This window comes from Durio zibethinus, chromosome 2 (assembly GCF_047325235.1).
Source record: "Durio zibethinus cultivar Kanyao isolate XHJ-2024 chromosome 2, ASM4732523v1, whole genome shotgun sequence".
NCBI lineage: Eukaryota > Viridiplantae > Streptophyta > Magnoliopsida > Malvales > Malvaceae > Durio > Durio zibethinus.
The window spans coordinates 8913899-8935911 of NC_143163.1; the positions used below are offsets into that span (position 1 = coordinate 8913899).

The 22013-nt window shown below is 33.7% G+C and overlaps 2 pseudogenes across 2 annotated transcripts; one reads left to right on the forward strand and one right to left on the reverse strand.

Moving 5' to 3' along the window:
- Window positions 1–593: 593 nt before the first annotated feature.
- Window positions 594–13341, reverse strand: LOC111309234 (alanine--tRNA ligase-like; annotated as a pseudogene). Its single transcript, XR_016330842.1, has 25 exons — window positions 13020–13341; window positions 12505–12746; window positions 12142–12282; window positions 11385–11533; window positions 10956–11106; window positions 10177–10306; window positions 9339–9435; window positions 9041–9161; window positions 8593–8652; window positions 7998–8048; window positions 7827–7921; window positions 7630–7708; window positions 7450–7552; window positions 6454–6576; window positions 5669–5812; window positions 5481–5552; window positions 5296–5371; window positions 4304–4458; window positions 4105–4213; window positions 3836–4023; window positions 3236–3325; window positions 2710–2892; window positions 2445–2611; window positions 1790–1805; window positions 594–812 (listed from the first exon to the last, which is right to left on the reverse strand). The product of XR_016330842.1 is annotated as an alanine--tRNA ligase-like (transcript).
- Window positions 13342–14851: 1510 nt separating this feature from the next.
- Window positions 14852–21914, forward strand: LOC111309235 (uncharacterized; annotated as a pseudogene). The gene is made up of 7 exons (XR_016332202.1): window positions 14852–15166; window positions 15261–15666; window positions 15778–16175; window positions 16605–18004; window positions 18627–18718; window positions 19948–20089; window positions 21083–21914. The product of XR_016332202.1 is annotated as an uncharacterized LOC111309235 (transcript).
- Window positions 21915–22013: the final 99 nt, after the last annotated feature.

Consider the following 22013-nt stretch of genomic DNA (forward strand, 5'->3'; position numbering starts at 1 on the left):
TTAACGCATTCAAAGATTTCATTTTCGAAAATCTTGAATCACGACTCCAAATCACATTTTAAACTTAAAATCCTAAATTTTTAAAAACTAAACATAAAATCAAATAAAAAAAATACTTATAATTCTAAGTGATTAAACATCAAAATTAAAATTGAAACTTGATTTGAGATTTCTAAAAGATTTAAGGTTTCAGTGAAAAAAAAAGAAAAGAGATATGAGATGTTTAATTTTTTAAGAAATTAATGTTTTAGTTTAAAATACGAACAGAAAAAGAAATTAGTATTAACAATAGTGGGATGTAAGGAGAGAAAATGTCGGCATAAATAGTCCCTCTCTTCCTTTCATTTAAAGACCAAAAAAAAAAAAAAAACCCTTTTCCCACCAAACCCTATTTTGCGATTGATGCAAGATCCGCAAAATTCAAAGTCCCTTTTTCCAAATAAAAAAATAATTCGCAGAATAAAGGGTGTGGGTAAAAGAAATTCCTTCTGGCACAATAATATTACAGTAACTAAGTAGATATCAAATCGCATATTTTTCCTCTATATGTCAAACACCAGTATTAGAAAGCGTGCGTATGGCGACGAAACAATATATTGCAGAAACAATGGTTGAAAAATCAGTAGCTCGTGACGGCAATTGCATTAGTACAACATATATTTTGCTCCTCTTTCATGTCTCGATAAATTTTAACAGCATCAATGCTTCCATGGCAGAGATAAAGTTCAGAAAATGGGTTATCATCTCAACTTCATTGAAGCAAATGAAGTTGCCAAATCCATCGCCTCATTAACGTGTGATGCATCCGTTTCCTGAAATGAAAGATACATTCCATATATTATAGAAGATACGGCTTGCAAGCAAACTCAAATATCACAAAACTGTAAGGATTTCACGACACGCAACTGGATTCAAATTCAACAATGTTTTTTATTAAGAGGAGAGGAAGGAAAAAAAAGTAAAATAAAAGAATATAAAAAAAAATAAATTTTTTTTTATTTGGATAAATTTTTAATTTAAAAAAAATAAAAATAAAAATCAAATAACTTTTGATTTTTCTTGTACACATAATTTTTTTTAATATCTCAATTTGTAAGAAAAGCTAGAAAAAAAAAGTTAAAAAATATTTTTTTTATAAAAAGATTATTATGTCAATCTTTTTTATTAATACTAAAAACATAATAATAAAAACTTAAGCAGATCATAATTATTCTATTATTTTTTCAAAACTATCTCTTTTTTCAAATAAGTTTCACAAATCTCTTCCAATATAAAATTTTTTTATAATTTTTTGATAATTTGATTTTGATAAATGGTTGAATATGAATAAATATTTTTTTTTGGTTTATTAAATACAGACTAACTCAAAATCCATCAATGCATGTTTGTAAAATATTTTTTTGTTTCACTTGATTAAAAATTATTGATATAGTAACAATTGTAAGACCAGATAAAATAGCAAACATATCATGATCTAAAAATGCACTAAAATCACATGCAATGAAATATTATAATTAGAAAAAATTATTATAATGAATCGTTTTCTTTTTTTTTTTCACTCTTTATCCAAACAATGATTGTTAGAATTCATTTCCTTTTCTTTCCTTTATTAATTTTAATTAGCCAAATAAGAGTTATATATATAATTTCCTTTCTTTTAAAAAACTTTCTTTTCCATTCTTTTCCTTTCCTTTCCTTTACTTTATTAATATTTATTCAAACATAACGTAAATGATAAAAATCCAAACATTTCTCACAGCAACTGAATTTTAATCACCAAGCCACCAACCTGTCCTGTAGCCAAACTATCCTTGTGTAACGGATCTAAGGAAGAGTCCTGAATCCCACATCGAACATAATAGGAATGTCAGTAGGGTATATAAGGGTTCACACCATCTCCGTCTTGTGAGACACCTTTTGTAGGACAAAACCGTGAGGCCAGAGGGGCCAGAATGGACAATACCTCACAAGGGTGTGAACCGTGACGGTCAGGCTGATCTGGGACGCCGGAAGGGTGAATGTCCGGATCCCGGAGCCGCGCGGGTTCGGAGCTTAAGTCTCGACCCGTGACAAGTGGTATCAGAGCCAGCCCTAAACCGTTCGATCCACGCCAAGCCCCTCGAGGGAGGTAGGCAGGGTGGCTAGCCTCCGTGACGAAGGCGTCATGAGATTGGGTGCAGGAGAATGTCACGGACTTAAGGAAGAGTCCTGAATCCCACATTGAACATAATAGGAATATCATTGGGGTATATAAGGGTTCACACCATCTTCGCCTTGTGAGGCGCCTTTTGTAGGACAAAACCGTGAGACCAGAGGGGTCAGAGGGGTCAGAGTGGACAATACCTCACAAGAGTGTGAACCGTGACGGTCAGGCTGATCTGGGACGCCGGAAGGGTGAATGCCCGGGTCCCGGAGCCGCGCGGGTTCGGAGCTTAAGTCTCGACCCGTGACACTTGCCTCTACCACACCTCCCCTTTAGAGGCCCTAGTGCATTTGTCAACCACTCTGACACTTCCAATAGCTTGCTCTGTTCAGATTTCTCTGGTACACCAGCATAAACAACAGCTTTGTTTGTGGTTTCATCAATACTGAAAACCATAACTGGCATCCCCTGTTTATTAAACGGCAACATTTAGAACAAATCTGCGAAACAAACTATGATAAAAGACTCAATTAATTGAGAAAAAAGGGTCAGAATTAACTAGAAACCTTCTGCTGAATAACTTTTGAAACTGCTTCACGAAGAGCAGCTGCATCTAAACCAACATCAACACGGGAGACGCAGAAGGTCTTTCCCTCTGAGGCTGCAACTTCAGCCAATTTAGTTGCTATCGAGACAGCTTTCTGCATATTTTGCTCAGCAATCTTCTTTTGTGCCTTTTTCAGTTGATTCTGATAAAACAAACCAATTTAGAAGGATCCAAGACCATCATTAAAGGACAACAAAAAAAAGAATTACTGTTACAACAACTAAACAAGGACACTAAATCTGGAATATTGTTGCTCAAACTCAGGTTCTAGCATCAAACATGAATGTTTGTTTAACACAGGCACATTAACTTTTCCCAGGAATTTTTCCTTGCATTTACAGGGTCATATCCTCATATCCACATCTGTACTTTGAAGCATCTACATGGGTCTAGCATGCATTAGGAAGAATGATTAGTCAGAGTGACACGGGATAATAACTAAACTTGATGGTGTTGCAGATCCTTATATAGATCAGCTGTGATACCTGAAGTTGTGTGATCTTGCCCCTAATATCAGCTTTCTTAGTAGCTGGTATTGATGCAGAATCCACACTAGTTTTTAAAGAAGCCACTTTCTGTAAAGATGCAACATAAAATTTCAAAATGGAAGGCAAATATGGTATAATACTCCTTGAAGAAGAAATTTTTTAACCAAAAAAAAAAAAGACATCTTAAATGGTATAAAATCACCCTCTAAATGAGATGAAAAGCAGAGACTAAGTGTTTTACCCTCTATCACATTTTAGCCAGTTTTGCATAATACGATGAACATAACATTTGCACATTATGTATGAGAATCCACAAGCAAGCAGGAGATGTTCAGGAGGGAAGCAAGAGAGAGCAGAGAGAATCATAATATAACAAAATTGAAAACTAAATACCCAAAAAACATGCCCTAAAACAAAACTTAAGAAATAATGGCATCAATTGAACAGGAAACACAGCATGAAGACAAAAACCATAGAATTCGCCTCAAAGCAGAACAATAAGAGTAATATAGCAACTTAAAACAAAAACAAATAAAGGCATTGATGATAAGAACTCCCAAGCATTAAATTCTTAGAGACCATGGTAGACAAACAAACCTTCTCCAGCAAGCTTACTTCCAACTTGGATGCATCATCTACTTCCTTCAAAAGCAGGTCACCTAATTCCATTGCATTCAAAGCACTCTCAGTAGTGACAGCAGTTATCCTTCTAACTCCTTTAGCAACTCCCTCCTCAGATAAAAGAGCAAATGCTTTTGCTTCCCACATATTTGTTATGTGTGTACCTATTAACATCCTTGAAGTCAGCTTCAACACAAAATTCATAGCAAGGCTTCTAATGAAGTCATTCAAATAAAGAAATTAACCTCCACATAGTTCTGCTGAAATTGATGACCATTCTTTGTTTTCAGGATCAGCAAGGAGGTCCTCCACTTTTTGACCAATTGCCACTACTCTAACTGGATCAGGATAAACCTGCATTGAAAACATACCACAACATGACTTCTAGAAGGAATGTAAAAAGCCAAATTAGAAAGCCATAATGAAGAAAATGCTTAAGTTTACTTCTCCAAAGACAGCTCACAAACCATTGATACGCTTGGCTTCAGCAAGTGTTGCCTCCTTCGAAAATACATCTAACTCAGCTTTTATTTGCTCATTCACAATAGACTCAATTTTTCTCAAATCGTCAGCCGTGATAGCACCATCTCTGTTTGGATCTGATAACAATGGATCAAATTTTAGCAATAACTTACAGCATCCTCCAAACTAAATAGCATAACAACTGTGGTGCTATTTGATGAATTGAAATTCAACAGTGAAAAATTAAGTGTTGAATTTTTAGTTTTGAAAAATTCAAGTACTAAATTTATGATGCAAAATTGGGTGGCAGCTACTGAAAATTAAATGTTGAGTAGATATTGAATCTTTTGTAAAAATGATATGTGATTTTATAAGGATTTTGCATTGAAAAATTTTAAAAAGGAAAGATAGGTCAAACTATAAAATTCGAGATTTAATCCCTCTTGTATAATTCATAAAACCATGTAAGCAAAGTCAACTCGTGGCATAAAAAATCCATGTCAGTGTCATTTTTTTTCAAATCCAACCCAAAAGCCATGTAAGCAAAGTCAACCCCACATCATCCATGTCAATGGCCATGTCAACAAACTTATTAGAGCAAATTTACCAAGTTATCAATTGGACTGACATTGCCAAATTGAAATAGTAAGACCACAATTTTTATGAATTATACTAGAGGGACTAAATCTCAAATTTTGGATGAGTACAACGACTAATTGCATAATTTGACCAAAAAGAAATGAGATTAATGTAATTATAAAACATATCTTTCCTTAAATTGAATTGGCTAGCAACAACAAATAGCTAAAACCTACTTAAAATTTTCAACACTTTTCCATTGAAAATCTTCCATTAAGTGGTTTCTAAAAATGAACTAGCAAAGGCATTGATAAAATTAAATCATTGAAAATATTAATTTTCAATGGTTTAAAAATTTTGAACAGTTTATCAAAAACACCCCAAGTTAAACTTACCATGGGAAAAATCAAATCTCAATTTTTCAGGAAGAACAATGGACCCCTTCTGGTCAACATGATTGCCAAGCACTTCCTGCATTTCAGTTATGAGGATGCGAAACATGGAAAAGTACTAAGAAATGGTATAACAATAAGAGCAAAAAGGAGTAAAGAATTATGAATATTGGCATCTTAAGTTCTACCCTGACAGCAAAGTTCAACATATGTGTGCAAGTATGGTTAGAAGCAATCAACCTATGCCTATCATAATCAACCTGCAGAAATGATAGGAATGCTCAAAAAGTTGCAAATCAAAAGAAACAATTCATTTTATAGATGGAAAAGAAAAGACAAAATTAATTAGTACTTGAAAAATGAGGGTCTAGTTTACCTTACAAGTTACTTCATCACCAACAGAGAATTTGCCAGTAACTTCAGAAAAGGAACCAATATGAAGTACAAAACCTCCAAAAATTTGAACATTAAATACATGGAATGAACCAAAGGAACCATCAAGAGATCCTGTATCAAAAATCTATGTCCAGAAGCAAATATGTCACGTGAATAAAGAAAGCAAAACAAAGGAAAGCAATCATTTGATTGACATCCTATTAATTGTCTCATTGCTTTGAATGGAACATGTAGTTCAATTTCAAAGAACATATGCACATTGCTAAGGATAGAATCATATAAAATAGATGTAAAAGTGTTTTACTTAAGGAAATCTAGATGTGATGCATGGATCATAATTGCTTTTCTTCTTTTTTATTATTTCAAGCAACTTTCTAAACTCAAAAAGTTACAACCAGCACAAAGTTAATTTCCTGTAAAACCTAGTATAGACATTTATAAAACCTTGACCAATCCCTGCTCAAAACAACCACCAAATTTCAGTCCTAAGCATAATTAACCATCCATAGCCCCAGGCCAGCAGGCTGGTTTTTTCCTTGTAATTTTTCTTTAACCCACAAAATTCAACTTTTCCATCCTAAATCAATCATAATACTTTATTTGTCCTTTCCCAACCAATAAAGCCCCAAAATCATAGATTTGTTGCTCATGTTTTCAAAAATGTGAGGCAACCCACCTACTGTACTACACTAGTTCATACAAACCCAAAAATGTAAAATGAAAACATTGTTAGGATAAAAATTCTCATGTACTGAAGTTAACTACCTGACCACCTTGCTCAGCATAGAAACTTGTAGATTCCAAAACTATTCCAACATCATTGCCAGAACTGGCACTTTCCACAAACTCTGAACCAGTGTAGATGGCCTTTATTACGCTTTCATGGTCCTGAAATAGTAACAGGAAACATTGGAAACATTAAAAAAAAAAAAAAAAAAGGAATACTCCATTATCAGAAGGTTGAGGAACGGATAGATAAGTTCCAAAGTTCCTATTAGAAATAATAGAAAGTCATCTTGTAAACTTCAAGGATGCAACCCAAGAAATCAAATAGATAAAGAATTTGACTAGCAAAGTCTTTACCATTAGATAACAGCCACCTCCAGCCTAGAAGCCCAAATTTAGGTGATGCAGGCAAAAGGTACACAAGTCCTCCCTGGTAGAAACAAAGATGCAAATCTAACTACAAGTGCTATGTCACTACAGATTAATAGAGTGAGACATAAAGAACTTTTAAAAACTGAATGACAGCAAAAAAAAAAAAAAAAAAAAAAAACTCCTAAGCATTCCACTGGCTGTTGAGAAAGATAGAAAAAGGAGACAATCTTACCGACTGAACTCTTTATTTTTCAATTCTAGAGAAAAAAGAGTAACTTGAGGACCATAGTCTTTCTGATACAATAAGCAATAAATAATAATTTAGCTGTAATATTCTCAGTCATCAAACAGGAGAACAAGGAATCGCTTTAAGACTGAAATGAGAGTTTAACAACTAAAGAATGAAACCTTTTGAAAATACCAAACATAAAATCATCAAAACATCATTTCCCATCTTCACTGGAATTTTCACATTATCTTAGATGTTTATCAGAGAGAAAAGCAGATCTGTTCCCTACACAGGCATGATGCAGTTGAAATACAAGTATATCTCAATAGCCAACACCTAATTAAACTTTGCAGTATTTACACTAACCAAAATAATAAACCAAAATAAATGAAAATTTAACTAAAGCTCCATCTATGAATCCTATGCATGCAGACCTGGAACCAAATGAATTTGAAGGAATCATCTGTTGTAGACACCCCCCCTCCTGTGCAGCACAGAAGTAGCATCAGCATCCATGACAATAGCACCACCAGCTTGCTGCAAAATGCTTCTATTAGCATAAAATATGGGGAAAAAAAGAAAAAAACTCAATTACATGAACATTCCTTTGCTACCTGAAGATACCATGTCTCTTTTACTATTTCAGCTTCTTGATGCATCAACTGTTTTCTTTTCAGGTCATAAATATAGCATCTAAACATGCCAAGCATCTTTTATTACTTATTCACTAAAAGGAGGAAAGAAAGAAAAAAATCTAGCAGATTATTAAAAAAAGGATTTATGGAATAGACACGAATGAAACTCCTATTACCTTATTTCTGCACTCCTTGACTTTTCCCTAGCTTCATCCATGGCATTATTGAAACCCTCAACATCTACGATCAAACCTCTTTCCTCAGCCATCAACTGCAACAACAAAAACATTTAGGATGGAGGGCAAATAGGTAATATATAGAAAAGAGAACCAAGTCCATCTGTCTACCTGAGTTAAATCTAGAGGAAACCCATATGTGTCCCACAAGATAAATGCATCCTGAAAAAAAAGGACACAACAAAGCCATAAGATAATCATTGGTGATCAAAAGGAGGTCAAGACTCTTACCCACATAACCAAATTACTTTGTTTCAGCTTAACTAGGCTAGAATAAATCAAAAATTAGTTCAGAAATTCAGATGGATTACACACACAGGTACATATGTGTGTATACATTCCAAATTCCACAGAGCATTCAGTATCATCAAACTTGCATAGAAATCTTTGAAGAGATTGTAAAAGTAAAAATAAGTACAAAAACCAGCTTAGAAAGTTAGTTCCACTTATAAACCACTTTAAGGCTTTCATTGGTAGGAAGGATGGAAAACTTGTTAATCTAATAGTTAAAATCCATAACTACTTTCCTAGTCTGTAGATTAACAAGTTTTCCATTCTCACCGCTTTCCATCCTTCCTACCAAGCAAAAACTAAGTGCCAAACATAAGTAAAAATAGCATAATTCAGAAATATACAGACCACATAAAGCATTGATAGTGAATGTTATTCTCGATAACAGCAAAATGATAAATAGAAATGCCCTTACCTGCCCATTTAACATCCTCCCTTGAACATCCTGGGCTGCCTTCTTAAATTTCTCAATTCCCTTAACATAAGTCGACAGTTGTTCAAGATTAGCATTGAACATGCCAGCAATACACTAATCATTTCAGGAAGATCATATCTAAAAACAATTAGGCAACACAGCAAAACCAAAGCAATGAAGAAGAGCACTTGATTGAAAATCAAAATTTTGAAATATTTAGTAGTGATGAAAAGAAGCAATTAAGTAAACACTCAAAGCACTAGCTTATTATCAAAAGCAGCTTAACCCAAAACATGTTCTTCATAGTTGGATGGGCATTTAATATAATAAAAATTGGTCAAAAAAGGCAAAAAGAAAGATCTATTTGGCATGAAAATCATGACACACGTTTGAGGTCACTGATTTCTAAGATACAGGAAAGTGATAACCACAAAATACTCATGCTCACCTTCACCAAAGTCTTTCCAAAACTCACTTCTTCTGCAGCAATTATGTCCCCAATGCGTGCCTCATCCTGCTTTAACTCCGGAAAAACATCACCCATGACTTCCACCACAATCCTTACAAGCCTAGATTCAAACCAATAATTACTAATAACTCATAAAGACCATGTACAAGTTAATGACAAAAGTGTTTAGCTAATATCTGCAACAATTGCTTTAATTGTTTAAAGAGGGCTATAAATTGCATCATAGATTTCAATAGTTAACAAAAGTAAACAACAGAAACATATTGGTTGTTCCTACCTGCTGAAAAATCCCTCTGGAGCTTTTAAAACCTCGCTGCCATAGCGAACAGCATGGCGAAGAATACGTCTTAAGACATATTCACGTCCCTCATTGCCTAACCATCAAATACAAACATCGCAAATCACATTTGGAATATTAAACAAAGAACCTTCAAAGTGAAATTCTAGTTGGCTAAATGCATGGCATAATAACAAATCCTTCCTTTGTGTAAACAAAATCTACACTTTCCGTCCCCAATTAAACTGAAAATGCATCAACCAGATACAAATGAAAAAGTGTTCATTAAAGGTGCTCAGCATTTAAATAGATTTTTAAAGTAAAGCAACAGTGAAGAGATGAAATTCAACAAATTCCTGAGGAAAAAGGTGCATGATGAAAATGAAGAACAAAAAAATAAAAACTTTATCATACAATATAAACTTGGAGAGAGGATTTATCATTGTCAATATATGTTTTATCATCACCAAACACCACAGCCCAGCACTTTTGCACAAAGTAGCTCTTAAAAAGATAACATAAAGTAAGTTAACACAGCCTGAAAAGGATAGCAAAAAGGAACCCACAGTCTACTCCACACTATCATATATGCTAATAGCATATGCAAAGGAAACAAAAACTAATCCAATTACTAGTCACTTTTCTTTACATTGTACACACATAACATCAGCTGACAGGCAAATCAAAGACAGTCAATCCAAAAGCCTCCCCAACAATCACAAGAGGACAAAATGTTCCCCTTTTTTAAATGGACGATCATCCATAAGAGAGATGACCACCGTATCTAACCAGAAAATTTAAACAGACATTCAACAAGAAATCTAATGCCAATATCTACCAGGAGAAGCACCATCAGCAATGGCAAAAGACAGAGTTCTAATATGATCAGCAACAACCCTATATGCCATGTCTACTTTGTCAATATCATCTGGCCCAACTTTTCCAGAATATGGGTGTGTCCCTGTGACCTGTTTAAAAGAGAGAACAAAGAAAGATTATGCATGCGATCCTCCACATTCTAGCTTTAGTTACAAAAACCTTTAAAGAAACCAGTCAAATAGAGACATGTCAGTTAAACTTTCAAAAAAAGCATTCTGAATAGCTTCAGAGTTTCAACATCCTTTATTTAACATCATTATTTAACAGAATAGTTCAATAAAAGACTAAGAAAGCATCAAATGTTAATATGTGATCGGACTAGTAACTAAGGAACACATTCTCTAACATAAATGGAAAATATACATACACTGGCAAAGATCAAGAAAAGTATCATAATTATTTATATGTATCAACCTTGGTTTCCATATATAAATCAGCATCAAGTGTAAGTGTATGTTAGTGTTATCGTAGATGAACATCATTGAATAGAGAAATTATACAGTGCCTTTTTCCTTTTCCTTCCTATGGAACATTTACAAGAACAATTATGATTTCAAGAAAAAGATAGAACTTAGAGAAAGAAACAATAGTATCAATATCAGGTCTTAACACGCAGTACATGAACTAATATCAACCTTGAAATGGCACATATGTAAATATACATTTAGAAACTTACAGATATGAAGAACCATGCTATAAAGAAAAATGAAAAAATCTCCATGGGCATCATCATCTAACCCGTTGGATAACATAAAAAACTGGCAAGAACGCATCAGTATCATAATTGCTCATCTTGTTCTGAAGTACCGAAGTCAATCTCTCAAAGCCCATTCCAGTGTCAACATGCTTTGCTGGCAGAGGTTTTAAAGAGCCATCATTTTCTCTATTAAACTGTACAAGAGTAATGCATACATCAGTGAAAAATCTACAGGAATCCAAATGTCACATTAGCATAAAAGGCCAGCATGACATGCTAACATAAAATAAGTTAGGGAAAATTTAGGAATCTCCCTATGGTCCAATAAAAAAACGAGATAGGCACACACATATCAGCAGGCTATATTCTGGGGTTACTTTGAATTCTAAGAGTGATGGCCTAAATGCATATCAGATAGGTTAATAAAAGAAATGATAAGAGGTTAACCATAAGACAATACAACAAAGTGTAACTGAATAAAAACAAGGTTCCATATCTCAATACATGTTGGATCATCATTATTCACAAATAAAGCAGCATCTCGATTGCCTACTCGATCATAATGAATTTCAGTGCAAGGACCACAAGGACCTGTCTCACCCATCTCCCAGAAATTGTCCTACAAAAAAGGGTAAAACCAATTAGATAGACCTAGAATCCTATTGTTCAAATGTATTCCAAACTTTAGAAAATAATAGTAATATGTTAAAATGACCGGAAAGAATAAGGTGCAGATAAACCAAATTAATTCTCCATTACATGGAGATACAGTTAACTATAAAGATTTTCATGCATAATTCTTCTCATGCAATGCAAATATCAGAACTAAGCCATGCTATTTTTATCAAAAAATTCCTTCTTCAAATAAGACATAAAATAGATGACACTAGATCTCAATCATAACATTCAACAAATCACAAATGCACACATAGACATATAGAAAGTATATAACATTCAAATTCAAATTTCAGGAGAAGTTTTAAAATATATATGAGGTGCACAAAGAATAGCTTAGTTTATCAACAAAGAAGAATAAACAGATATCACGTAAAGGAAGATTCCAATATAATCTCAAGATAGCAGAAAATGTGAAGACATCTCATGGCCCAAATATAGCAAGAAAAGAAACACATGAACATGCAAGTACACAAACACAGAGGTAAAAAAGAACTCTAGATGTTCCAAAGTTTAACAGGAAAAAAGAAAAAGAATTGAAGAAAAACATACCTTGCAACCAAATGGCAGTACATGTCCAGGGGGTAGAAATTTGAGCCATATATCTCTAGCTTCATTATCAGGTGGAAGACCAGCTTTTTCATCACCACCAAAGTATGTGGCATAAATCCGATCTATAGGCAGGCTGTAAACCTGTAGTTCAACAAACAAGTAGAAAAATATAAAAGCACAATTCAAAAGCAGTTGCCTATTTGTACAAGACAACAATTTGAACCCAGCATTCAAATCCAAACTTATATAATTGCTATAAAATCCCTACATGAAGAGAAAACCATTAAAAGATACGCCCATCAAGTGTTTAGAAATTATATATGTTTTGAAATGTCAAAAACAATTAAATGCATAAGGATATACCTTAGTAAGGAGTTCCCAAGCCCACTCAATGGCGTCCTTCTTGCAATAGTCCCCAAAAGACCAATTTCCTAACATCTCAAAGAAGGTATGGTGGAAAGTGTCTTTTCCTACATCATCAAGATCATTATGCTTCCCGCCTGCTCTAATACATTTTTGAGTGTTGCACGCCCTGGTAAGCTTGCTCATAGCAGTGTTGGGATCCACAGTCCCCAAAAAGATCGGCTTGAACTGGTTCATACCTGTAATATCCCAAGAAGAAAAAAAACAATCGAATCAAGATATTTTAAAACTAAATTTAGTCAATTTGGATAGGAAAATAAAAGCAAACCATATTTAAAAAAAAAAAAAACCTTAGTATCACAGAGTTCGGAAAGAAAGAATACTTCGTTATATACAAATAAACTAAACAAATATGTAGGGGAAACAAATATAACCAAAAATACAAAGGAGCTAAAAACTCAACAAATTGAAGTTGTGACGGCAACTAATTGAAAATAGAAAAGTAAAGCGTACCGCATTAGCGAACAAGAGAGTGGGATCATTGTGTGGAACGACGGGACTAGACATCCAATTAACGTGATTCTTGCCTTCGAAGAACTTGATAAAGGTGTCCCTCACCTTCTTTGCAGGCCACTCCGTCTCCGGCGGGTCAACGCCCGGCATTGTTGCGGATTTAGCAAGAGATGAATAAGAACAAGGCGGACGATTACTGGTGATGACGGAGAGACAACTGAAAACCCTAGATAGCCCAATCCTTGGCGCCGCTAGTAGACAAGGATAAGCAAGGATGCCTAAATTGTTGTTACAGAGAGTGGCCTTCATTCATATTCTAGCGCTAACTTTTTTATTGTTTTATCTCTAAATAAGTAGAATCTAGGAATGGGATCTGTTGTTCCCTATTTACTTTAACTAATTACATTAGATTCTAATTATTTCAAAGAAAAAAAAAAATTAGATTCCAAATATAACTTTTTTTTGCTTTTGTTTTATAATTGTAGTAATTGTTTTTCTATTTCATATTTTCAAAAAAGTTTTTCATTGATAACAAGTATTTAGTGACTAATTTTGAGCTTAAGTATGGATCGAGGTTTGAAACCTTTTAGGTTTAATGATAAAGTGGAATTTAATTGTGAGTTTTGTCGGATTATATAGTAATTTATTTATTATTTTTAAATATATGCAATATTTACTTATAATTTTATTAATTATTAATTTTAAATGCATAAAATTATTTTATGAAAATTAAAGATTTGTGAAAATATATGTTTCCTTGTATTTTTAAAAATAAAAAGGAGAAATATGTGAAATGAGTAAAAAATTTTTTGAATAGACAGTAAAATTAATTTTTTAAAAAATAAAAATAAAAATAATTATAATTATGATTAATAAAAAAAAATTATACTAAACTTAAAAGTTTCAATGAAAATTTTATGTTACGTATAATCAAATATGTTTCATTAATTTCTTATTTGAATTTCACTTATGATTTTTTAAATTTAATTGCATCACATTATACATCTAACTCCACGCTAAGCTATTAAAGATAAATAACTTTAAAAAATCACTGATAAATCCATGAAATTTATTTTAGGTAGTGATAGATGGTCCTAAAAATAAAAAATCACTATAAATATGTGCATATGGTTTTGCAATTTAGCTTTTTTTTTTAGCAAAAGCTAGACAATTTGCCTATTCAACCAACTAATTGATGTTTATCAAATTTTAATGTTAAATCTAAAAACAAATTATATCTTTTAATCATAGCTTATTTATTTATTTAAAAAAAATAAAAAATGAACTTTACCATTCATAATTATTTTATCTATATATTCATTTACAAATTTAAAATTTATAAAGTCGTCACATAGAATGACACATCCTTCAAACATAATGAAAACTCCTTAAAAATCAATTATAACCTTTTCATCTCATTAGCAAAATTGTTTGATTGAATTCAATATTTAGATTTTATTTAATTTTTATTTTGAATTTAATTTATTAAATAATTAAATTTAATACATTTAACAAAATTTAATAATTTTATAATAATAAATTAAAGTTCAGAAAATTATTTTAAAATTAATAAATTTTTAATGAGCTTGCATAAAATTATATAAATTTAATTAATTGACGATAATATGGCTAATGACATAATAATAATGTCATTTTCACAATTTGAATGAAATATGTTAAAATGACTAATTTTAATATACTTAAGAAATTTTTGTGATATAATTAAGATAAAATAAAGTTTCAGTTAATAATGTGAAATTTGCTTCAGGCTTGCATATAAACTGCACCCATTCCGATCCAATTATCACTTGAAAAGATTTTGGCTTCAGCATAAATCATAAAATCCATACGCATCAGAATCAGACTCATAGCTCCAGTTGCACTGCTGGGGTCTCCTTCGCCTACTCAACCTGGGAAGTGGGAATTTAGCAGAGACAGTGCAGTGTCTTTGTTTTCGTCGCACAGCAACTGTTTTTGGCGATGAAGAATCAGTTGTCCTTGCTTCCGATTTGGATTACTTTATTGGCGTCGTTATCAGCCGTTGTTTGCGCATCAGACGGCGTAGGAGAATGGCAGATCCTCACCGAACGAAACTTCTCTTCTCAGATCCGTCTCCACCCTCACACCCTCCTCCTCGTCACTGTTCCATGTAACATACAAATTAAATCAAATCTTTTTTTAAATTCAATTTAGGGTTACAAATATATAAATTTTAGTCACTTTTTTTTCTTTTTCTTTTACAGGGTGCGGCGAGTCTCGGTCGCTTATGAGGCAAGTGTTTCGGTTAGTCACCGACAAGTCGAAGGAGTTTGACTCTTTGAAATTGATGTTTATTTATAGAAACACGGAGAAAATGTTGGCGGATTCGATTGGTGCTTCAGATGGAATAACGGGTTTTTACTATCATCACTCCGGATCTTACAAATACCAAGGAAAGCTTCGAGCTCGAAATATATTAAACTCTATTTATCCTTATATATCGGCTTCACCCGAAGAACTTCCTTAAAGCCGCTTAATTCTCAGGAGGAGTTGAAAGTGTTTCTCGAATCAACTGACAAAGCTTTAATTTTGGCGGAATTTTGTGGTTGGGCTCCCAGGTTACTGGCTAAGGTCAAGAACAATGGAACTGGAAATTATTTGACGCCTAAGGTTGCTGCTAGATTCTGATTTCATTTCGTTTGCAGATTAAATTTAATTGAAGAATGGAAAATTTGCGTTGGGGGTAATGTTGCTAAAACTTTTGTTTGTTTTGGAATTCAGGGAATGGAAAATGGGAACCTGAAATGTGTTGTTGAAAATGGGATTGCTGGAATTCCTTGGATTACCGGGTTAAGCTTGGTAAATGACAGTGGATCTTTCCTGGAGAGTGAGAATTTGAGACATGGTCTTGGATTGAGCTGTACCTTGAAAGAGTTTAAGCAATTTGATTCATTTTTCTCGAAGTTGATTGCCGTTAGAGAGGGTTCTTAATGCCTCCTGAAAGGTTTAGATTTGGGTTGGTTTCTGATAGATCATTGATGTCATCTCTTGGTGTTGAAGATTCTGGTACATGGATGGCAGTGCTTTACTTCAAAGGATGTCCTGGTCGTTCAAAAGTTATTAAAGATGGGGATAAACTCAAGAGTGCTTTTCTGACAGACGATTCGGTTGTTCGTGAGGTACGAATATTTCTACATCTCAGTGCCCCAAAAGATTTTGGTGAAAGCCTTTTAAGTTAATAATATAAGTTTATGACTTTTTTTATGGTGTTTTGGGCTTTATGGAAAAAGAATAATCTTGGGTTGATTAATGGTTGATTGTTTGCCATTAAAATGCATAAAACAAGCACGGTTTGTAACTTAATAGCCTTTTACTCCATTACGGAATGCTTTTTAATTAAGTATTTGTTAATCTATGACCGGGAAATGTGAATTTTGTCAGCAAAAGTAGTATAATTTGTTTGCATGCATGAGGGAGGTATAATGGTATAATGGTAGATTCAGCTGCTATACTTTTGCATATTTGCCATTAATATATATTTAAGTCCCTTATATTGATTCCTTATATGTGTGTGTGTGTGTGTGTGTGTGTATATGTATATTTTATAGCTTGTCTTTCCTATATTGATTGTATCTCTTTCTTTCTGTCTCTCATGCACTCCCCAAACAATGCAGCTAGAAGTTGAAGGCCAAGATCTTCAGCTTGCTTTACCTGCAAATAAGCCATCAGTAATCCTTTTTGTAGATAGATCTTCTGGCTCATTAGAAACTAGAAGAAAAAAGTAGAGAAGCTCTTGATGCATTTAGAGAAGTAGCACTTTGCTATCAGTTGTTGGATTGGATGAGTTCACAAAATACTGACCATCAAGACGAATCCTCACTCCTAGCTTATAAGGGTACACCTGGACATTCTAGGCTACAGCTATCCGAAACTGCTCAGAAGGTTAAGTTAAAGGATAAGATGTCTTTCATGATTATAAGTGAGGGTAAACATGTCACTGTAGATAATATAGCTTCAGATTTGCAAGGCAAATCTTTGCATGAGATCTTAGCATATCTTCTTCAGAGAAAGAATGAAGCAAAATTGAGCTCACTTGCTAGGGAATTAGGCCTTCATCTTTTATCGGATGATCTTGACATCAAAATGGCCCAGGAATCACCATCACAAACAGAAGGTCAATCTAATGATGTCTCACCACCACCATCTCTGGAAGGTCCTTTAGTTGGTATTGTTGATCCACACAGTATACCAATGGAAAGCAAATCTGCCATGCTGCATGAGGAAAATCCAAAATTAATTGATGTTGAACCTTTTTCTCCTTACAATGAAGATAAGGGAATTTCTTCCGATAAAAATAAACATTTAATATCTATAGAAACTGAACAACTTTTGGAAGGTCTTGAGCTCAATATAGCTGGGGATTTGAAGGCAAAAGAGAAAATTTTTTCAGAGATAGACAGGTCAGGAGAACAAGAACTTCAGTTTCAAGGGTTTAAGGGTTCTTTTTTCTCATGTGATGATAACTATCAACTACTTAGATCTTTGACTGGTGGGTCTTCAATTCCTTCATTGGTTTTAGTTGATCCTAGGTCCCGGCACCATTATGTCTATCCTGATGAGACAATTTTCAGTTATTTTTCGCTTGCTAATTTTCTTCATGAATATCTTAATGGAAGTCTTGTTCCCTATCAACGCTTTGCTCCCATTCTTCACAGCCCAAGGGAGGCTACTTCTCCGCCATTTGTTAATCAGGATTTTCATGAAATGGATTCTATCCCTCGAGTTACGATGCATACCATGTCCAAGCTTGTTTTTGGTTTTAACCAATCTAACAGTGGAAATGCTGCCCATGCTCGCAATGAGGATGTTGTGGTACTTTTTAGTAGTAATTGGTGTGGCTTTTGCCAAAGAATGGAGTTGGTTGTTCGTGAAGTATATCGGGCTATAAGGGGTCACATGGAAATGATGAAGAGCATCTCTGGGAAAGAGCAAGCAGTGTTTAATGCTGGTAAGTGGTTTTCACATTTATATATTTACTTGTCACTGTTAACTTCTTTATCCTGCTGGTCATTATGAGACCTATAACTTTCAGTGTACTCCTTACTGAAATAGTCATGTGACTTAATATCCTGAAGAAGCATTCTTTGTGTAAATTTGTTAATTAGCATGCAAGGCAGGGAGCTACATTTGGCTTTGTCTTTGAATGGGAATATTTATTGATTATCCCTATCTTTTCTCGGTGTTATTTTATGCTTTGAGCAGCAGTCCTCTCCAGAGAATTTTATGGTAACTAGTTTTGGTAGTTGAGTGCAACATGCATCACAAGGCCTTTTTGAATGCAACAAATCTTGTTTTTCTCTTTTATTTCTAGTTAAGGGGATAAACCACCTAATCTGTAGGTACTTTGTTTTATCAACAAGACAAATAAAATTGAGGAAATCTGTGATCTATGTGCTATCTGCTATGAAATGCTGCTTCCAGAAATATGAGATTCACTTCTTTGTGCTATTTTTTTTATTCCTGAACAACTTTTTTTTTGTGTGTGTGTGTGTGTGTGGTAGAAAGAATGTTAAAAGGAGAAAAACGGTCCTTAAATATTTATGTATTGACAAGTTTTATATTTGTGGCAGAGAACTCTATGAATAATATGAAACTTCCGCTCATCTACTTGATGGATTGCACATTGAATGACTGCAGTTTAATCCTAAAATCAGTAAACAAGGTTTGTTTTATATCCATTTTTTATTATTTTGTGAAATATGGTAATCTTTTTTCCCAACCCATCTACTACATCATAAATTTTTTTTAACCAATGAACTTAATATATATATATATATATATATATATTATATATCCCTTGGTCAATTTACTAAAGGAGAAAGCATCAGATCTCCAGTACATGGTTTACACTTTATTAGATTTTGGCACACACACTACATGGGTGCAAAAGACCAAAAGAAAAAAATGATGAGTTGAAAAAAAATAAAAAGGAAGTTATGCAATGAGTTTTTTTTTTTTTTTTTTTCTAATTGCATGTTAAACAAAGGAATTTGTTTTATTAATAAAAATGAAAAGACATAAATACCCTTAATTCTGCATTATTTTTCTCTTTTTTTGGCTTTTTAAATAATATTTTTACTTTAGTTGATGTCACTTGACTCAGTGACACCAAACTCAATCAAGAGCATTATATATGGTATAGATTCCAATTGTGCGTATTGCATTCTTAATATCAGTTACTGATGAAGGACAAGAAACTCAATACTCTAAATTCGGAAATCTCAATGATTCTATAATCAAAAGCCTCCTAAAACTATCACAACTTAGGTATTTATAACTAAATGTAAACCCTATTAAAAATATAAAGTACCAATTATAACCAAAAACCCTAATATTAAGAGAATAAGTTAAATACTAATTAATATTAAATAGCCTATATAATCTAAAATAGCTGAAATAGCATATATAATTATAAAAATTACAATCAAACCCATAAAATATAAAAAAAAAATCCTAAATAACTTAGTCTCTTAATTAGGATATCTCCATTCTCCTTCAATAGGCCTATTTTCAAACAACATCAGGTGGATATTCTAGTGAGTTAATGATACACCCCACGGCTGAAGAAAGGTTAAAAAGAGAAGTATTTTAAGACCTATTCCTGCAATCATTTAATCTCTCTTAGGTCATTGTTTCCGCATGCATGCTGTCTCCCTTTTTCCTTGTACTTTTTCATATTCTCACCTAATCTATCTAGAATTCATTCTATTCCAGAGTTGCAAACCAGTCATTATTATTTGAATAAAAGGAAAGTTCTCTTTATATGTTATGCTAAAATTGTATGCATCCATTGTTGCAAAAGAAAACAACTATTTTCATAAAACCAGAAAAACAATAATTTTTTTAGTTTTTCTTACTTTTTTGTCCTTTCAATAAACTTGGGCTTTGCAGAGGGAAGTTTATCCTTCTCTGATGATATTCCCAGCTGAAACTGAAACAGCTGTCTCTTATGAAGGAGATATGTCTGTGGCTAATATAATCAAGTTTATAGCTGATCATGGACATAATTCTCGTCATCTTTTCAGTGAGAAAGGTAACATCTTATGAGTCACCATTCATATGGACATTTTTTTTATACAAATCTTCGAAGGAAACTGATAAACTTTGATGTTTTCATCCTGTTTTTAACCGTTGTTCATGCATATCTATTCCCTTCTCTCTTCCTTTCCACCTTTTCTTCCTTTTTTTAAAATTTCCTGTTGGTATAGACTTAGTTGCTTCTGTGTATTTTTAGTTTCCTTTATTCTGACTACATGGTTCAAGCTATTAAAGTAATTTGGCTCTCATATTTATCTGACAGTGACTCTGATTTTCACTAGACTCATTCTTCTGTCTGTAACTGAATGCAGTTTCCACATTTCTAGTTGTATTTCTTCTATCTGTGTTCTTACTAGATTGTCTCAGTCTTCTCAATGTGATGTTCTTTTTTAAATTGATATACCACCAGTTTGGCACCCGTCATGCTTCCAAAAGGAGAATAACAGCAGTAAAGGCACTGTAAGATACCTTGTAAGATAGCTTATTAGGACGAAGCTCAGTTTTGTGATTGAGAATGAAGAAAGGATTCTTCTAGCACTTTTAGCAATGCTCTTGGTATGCAAATCCAAGTCTGAAATTGGTGGATCCTAAATTTGCTGATGCTAGTTGAAAGCATGTTCTGCTTGTCCATTTAAGCTTTAGAAGAATTTAAATGGTGTTTTCTTAACTTTGGAATTGCCTCATGGTTTATTTTTCCCTCCATAATAATTTTAAGTTCCCATGTGCAACCCCTGTGCAACAAACTGAATTATTTGAGTTTGTCCTGCAATTACTGATCGCATATACATGTTCATTCTTATTGAAAGGTTTCCTATATATAGTAAACCCTTATAAGTGATGTCCTAAATGAAGATTCTAGTCACTGTACGAAGGAAAGCATATGCTCCAGAACATTATCATTTGTGTATGAAATAAGTATTGTTTGTTTTTCCTTTTTCTTTCCCTCTCTGGTCAAGAGAAAAATCATACTTTAATCTGGTTTTGATAGGAATTTTATTGACCACCGCTGAAGGAGGGAGGAATCAAGGTTTACTCATGGATTCATCTGGAGTTGTGGCTCATGAGGAAGGTCCATCTGCAACGTACAAATTCCATGAAGTTATATTGAAAAACCAGAACCCAAAAAGAGTTGCTAAATACATTGGGGGCAAGTCTAGATCCCCCATGTCAACTGGTACTCGCTCACATAAAGCCACATCTAAGGTGGTTGTTGGTTCTATCCTTACGGCCACTGATAAACTTCTCAGTGTCATCGCATTTGATAAGTCAAGGATTATCATTGTGAAGGCAGAAGAAGACACTGGATTTGTGGGTTTGATCTTTAACAAGCAAATCAGATGGGACAATTTAGATGAACTTGAAGAAGGCTTCGAATTCCTGAAGGAGGCTCCTCTGTCTTTTGGAGGCCCAGTTTTAAGACGTGGAATGCCCTTTGTTGCTTTAACTAGGAGAGTTAGCGAAAATCAGTATCTAGAAGTCCTTCCCGGCATCTATTTTCTTGATCAATTGGCCACAGTTGCTAATATTGAAGAGTTAAAGGCTGGAAATCAATCTATCAATGACTACTGGTTTTTCTTTGGCTACACGAGTTGGGGCTGGCACCAACTGTTTGATGAAATTGGTGAAGGTGCTTGGACTGTAAGCAATGACAATAAGAGTTTAGATTGGCCGGCGAATTGACTACTTTGCTTCTCAATGTACCTGGACAGGAAGTGGAAAAAGAGTAGTCAACCTTGCCAAGAGGACTAGAAGGAGGTCAGCTTATGTGACCTGTCTGAACAGGAAGTGGAAAAAGAGTGGTCAACCTTACCAAGAGGACTACAGAGAGGCTCAGCTTCTGTGACCTGTTTCAATCGAAAACATTTCACTGAGCTTGTACATATAAGATTTTGTAGTTACACTTAGTGACTAACAACGAG